The sequence below is a fragment of the Osmia lignaria genome, unplaced genomic scaffold (assembly GCF_051020975.1).
Source record: "Osmia lignaria lignaria isolate PbOS001 unplaced genomic scaffold, iyOsmLign1 scaffold0005, whole genome shotgun sequence".
Classification (NCBI taxonomy): domain Eukaryota; kingdom Metazoa; phylum Arthropoda; class Insecta; order Hymenoptera; family Megachilidae; genus Osmia; species Osmia lignaria.
Window position 1 is genome coordinate 3,496,416 of NW_027478162.1, and position 4,617 is coordinate 3,501,032.

A 4,617-nucleotide genomic window follows, 5' to 3' on the forward strand; every position below is an offset into this window, starting at 1 on the left:
ATCAAAAAATATCAGAGAACGTAAATTGTAGGAAACATAGTTCTCTACAAAAAAGGTCTCTTAACATTTTGCCATAGCTCGCTTCGTTTCCGAGATATTTGCAGATTTATCTCAAGGGAAGGGGCCTGACGGACATATTTCGAGATACTTCTTCTTCTTGTTGTTCTTCTTCTGCACAGCTAAGCTGCAAGTGGCATTTGCAGCTCGCAATAGTGCAGAGTTATCTCAAAGAAAGGGGCCACGGTGTTTCTGTATCTCTATTATGTTGGTGCGGCTTCGGAACTTTTAAATATCTTGATATATCTCGAGAACTACGCATCTGATCAAAAAATATCGTAGAACATAAAAAGTAGGAAACTTAATTCTCTACAAATAAGGTCTCTAAACATTTTGCCATAGCTCGCTTGGTTTCCGAGATATTTGCAGATTTATCTCAAGGGAAGGGGCCTGACGGACATATTTCGAGATATTCCTTCTTCTTGTTGTTCTTCTTCTGCACAGCTAAGCTGGAAGTGGCATTTGCAGCTCGCAATAGTGCAGAGTTACCTCAAAGAAAGGGGCCACGGTGTTTCTGTATCTCTATTATGTTGGTGCCGCTTCGGAACTTTTAAATATCAGGATATATCTCGAGAACTACGCATCTGATCAAAAAATAACATAGAACATAAAAAGTAGGAAACTTAATTCTCTACAAAAATGGTCTCTTAACATTTTGCCATAGCTCGCTTCGTTTCCGAGATATTTGCAGATTTATCTCAAGGGAAGGGGCCTGACGGACATATATCGAAATATTTCTTATTCTTGTTGTTCTTCTTCTGCACAGCTAAGCTGGAAGTGGCATTTGCAGCTCGCAATAGTGCAGAGTTATCTCAAAGAAAGGGGCCACGGTGTTTCTGTACCTCTATTATGTTGGTGCAGCTTCGGAGCTTTTAAATATCTTGATATATCTCGAGAACTACGCATCTGATCAAAAAATATCATAGAACATAAAAAGTAGGAAACTTAATTCTCTACAAAAAAGGTCTCTTAACATTTTCCCATAGCTGGCATCGTTTCCGAGATATTTGCAGATTTAGCTCAAGGGAAGGGGCCTGACGGACATATTCCGAGATATTTCTTCTTCTTGTTGTTCCTCTTCTGCACAGCTAAGCTGGAACTGGCATTTGCAGGTCGCAATAGTGCAGAGTTATCTCAAAGAAAGGGGCCACGGTGTTTCTGTATCTCTATTATGTTGGTGCGGCTTCGGAACTTTTAAATATCTCGATATATCTCGTAAACTACGCTTCTGATCAAAAAATATCAGAGAACGTAAATTGTAGGGCACATAATTCTCTACAAAAAAGGTCTCTTAACATTTTGCCATAGCTCGCTTCGTTTCCGAGATATTTGCAGATTTATCTCAAGGGAAGGGGCCTGACGGACATATTTCGAGATATTTCTTCTTCTTGTTGTTCTTCTTCTGCACAGCTAAGCTGGAAGTGGCATTTGCAGCTCGCAATAGTGCAGAGTTATCTCAAAGAAAGGGGCCACGGTGTTTCTGTATCTCTATTATGTTGGTGCGGCTTCGGAACTTTTAAATATCTTGATATATCTCGAGAACTACGCATCTGATCAAAAAATATCGTAGAACATAAAAAGTAGGAAACTTAATTCTCTACAAATAAGGTCTCTAAACATTTTGCCATAGCTCGCTTGGTTTCCGAGATATTTGCAGATTTATCTCAAGGGAAGGGGCCTGACGGACATATTTCGAGATATTCCTTCTTCTTGTTGTTCTTCTTCTGCACAGCTAAGCTGGAAGTGGCATTTGCAGCTCGCAATAGTGCAGAGTTACCTCAAAGAAAGGGGCCACGGTGTTTCTGTATCTCTATTATGTTGGTGCCGCTTCGGAACTTTTAAATATCAGGATATATCTCGAGAACTACGCATCTGATCAAAAAATATCATATAACATAAAAAGTAGGAAACTTCATTCTCTACAAAAATGGTCTCTTAACATTTTGCCATAGCTCGCTTCGTTTCCGAGATATTTGCAGATTTATCTCAAGGGAAGGGGCCTGACGGACATATTTCGAGATATTTCTTCTTCTTGTTGTTCTTCTTCTGCACAGCTAAGCTGGAAGTGGCATTTGCAGCTCGCAGTAGTGCAGAGTTACCTCAAAGAAAGGGGCCACGGTGTTTCTGTATCTCTATTATGTTGGTGCCGCTTCGGAACTTTTAAATATCTCGATATATCTCGAAAACTACGCTTCTGATCAAAAAATATCAGAGAACGTAAATTGTAGGAAACATAATTCTCTACAAAAAAGGTCTCTTAACATTTTGCCGTAGCTCGCTTCGTTTCCGAGATATTTGCAGATTTATCTCAAGGGAAGGGGCCTGACGGACATATTTCGAAATATTTCTTATTCTTGTTGTTCTTCTTCTGCACAGCTAAGCTGGAAGTGGCATTTGCAGCTCGCAATAGTGCAGAGTTATCTCAAAGAAAGGGGCCACGGTGTTTCTGTACCTCTATTATGTTGGTGCAGCTTCGGAGCTTTTAAATATCTTGATATATCTCGAGAACTACGCATCTGATCAAAAAATATCATAGAACATAAAAAGTAGGAAACTTAATTCTCTACAAAAAAGGTCTTTTAACGTTTTGCAATAGCTCGCTTCGTTTCCGAGATATTTGCAGATTTATCTCAAGGGAAGGGTCCTGACGGACATATTTCGAGATATTTCTTCTTCTTGTTGTTCTTCTTCTGCACAGCTAAACTGGAAGTGGCATTTCCAGCTCGCAATCATGCAGAGTTATCTCAAAGAGAGGGGCCACGGTGTTTCTGTATCTCTATTATGTTGGTGCGGCTTCGGAACTTTTAAATATCTTGATATATCTCGAGAACTACGCCTCTGATCGAAAAATATCATAGAACATAAAAAGTAGGAAACTTAATTCTCTACAAAAAAGGTCTCTTAACATTTTGCCATAGCTCGCTTCGTTTCCGAGATATTTGCAGATGTATCTCAAGGGAAGGGGCCTGACGGACATATTTCGAGATATTTCTTCTTCTTGTTGTTCCTCTTCTGCACAGCTAAGCTGGAAGTGGCATTTGCAGCGCGCAATAGTGCAGAGTTATCTCAAAGAAACGGGCCACGGTGTTTCTGTATCTCTATTATGTTGGTGCGGCTTCGGAACTTTTAAATATCTTGATATATCTCGAGAACTACGCATCTGATCAAAAAATATCATAGAACATAAAAAGTAGGAAACTTAATTCTCTATAAAAAAGGTCTCTTAACATTTTCCCATAACTGGCATCGTTTCCGAGATATTTGCAGATTTATCTCAAGGGAAGGGGCCTGACGGACATATTTCGAGATATTTCTTCTTCTTGTTGTTCTTCTTCTGCACAGCTAAGCTGGAAGTGGCATTTGCAGCTCGCAATAGTGCAGAGTTATCGCAAAGAAAGGGGCCACGGTGTTTCTGTATCTCTATTATGTTGGTGCGGCTTCGGAACTTTTAAATATCTTGATATATCTCGAGAACTACGCATCTGATCAAAAAATATCATAGAACATAAAAAGTAGGAAACCTAATTTTCTACAAAAAAGGTCTTTTAACGTTTTGCAATAGCTCGCTTCGTTTCCGAGATATTTGCAGATTTATCTCAAGGGAAGGGTCCTGACGGACATATTTCGAGATATTTCATCTTCTTGTTGTTCTTCTTCTGCACAGCTAAGCTGGAAGTGGCATTTGCAGCTCGCAATAGTGCAGAGTTATCTCAAAGAAAGGAGCCACGGTGTTTCTGTATCTCTATTATGTTGGTGCGGCTTCGGAACGTTTAAATATCTTGATATATCTCGAGAACTACGCATCTGATCAAAAAATATCATAGAACATAAAAAGTAGGAAACCTAATTTTCTACAAAAAAGGTCTCTTAACATTTTCCCGTAGCTCGCTTCGTTTCCGAGATATTTGCAGATGTATCTCAAGGGAAGGGGCCTGACGGACATATTTCGAGATATTTCTTCTTCTTGTTGTTCTTCTTCTGCACAGCTAAACTGGAAGTGGCATTTCCAGCTCGCAATCGTGCAGAGTTATCTCAAAGAGAGGGGCCACGGTGTTTCTGTATCTCTATTATGTTGGTGCGGCTTCGGAACTTTTAAATATCTTGATATATCTCGAGAACTACGCCTCTGATCGAAAAATATCATAGAACATAAAAAGTAGGAAACTTAATTCTCTACAAAAAAGGTCTCTCAACATTTTGCCATAGCTCGCTTCGTTTCCGAGATATTTGCAGATTTATCTCAAGGGAAGGGGCCTGACGGACATATTTCGAGATATTTCTTCTTCTTGTTGTTCTTCTTCTGCACAGCTAAGCTGGAAGTGGCATTTGCAGCTCGCAATAGTGCAGAGTTATCGCAAAGAAAGGGGCCACGGTGTTTCTGTATCTCTATTATGTTGGTGCGGCTTCGGAACTTTTAAATATCTTGATATATCTCGAGAACTACGCATCTGATCAAAAAATATCATAGAACATAAAAAGTAGGAAACCTAATTTTCTACAAAAAAGGTCTCTTAACATTTTGCCGTAGCTCGCTTCGTTTCCGAGATATTTGCAGATTTA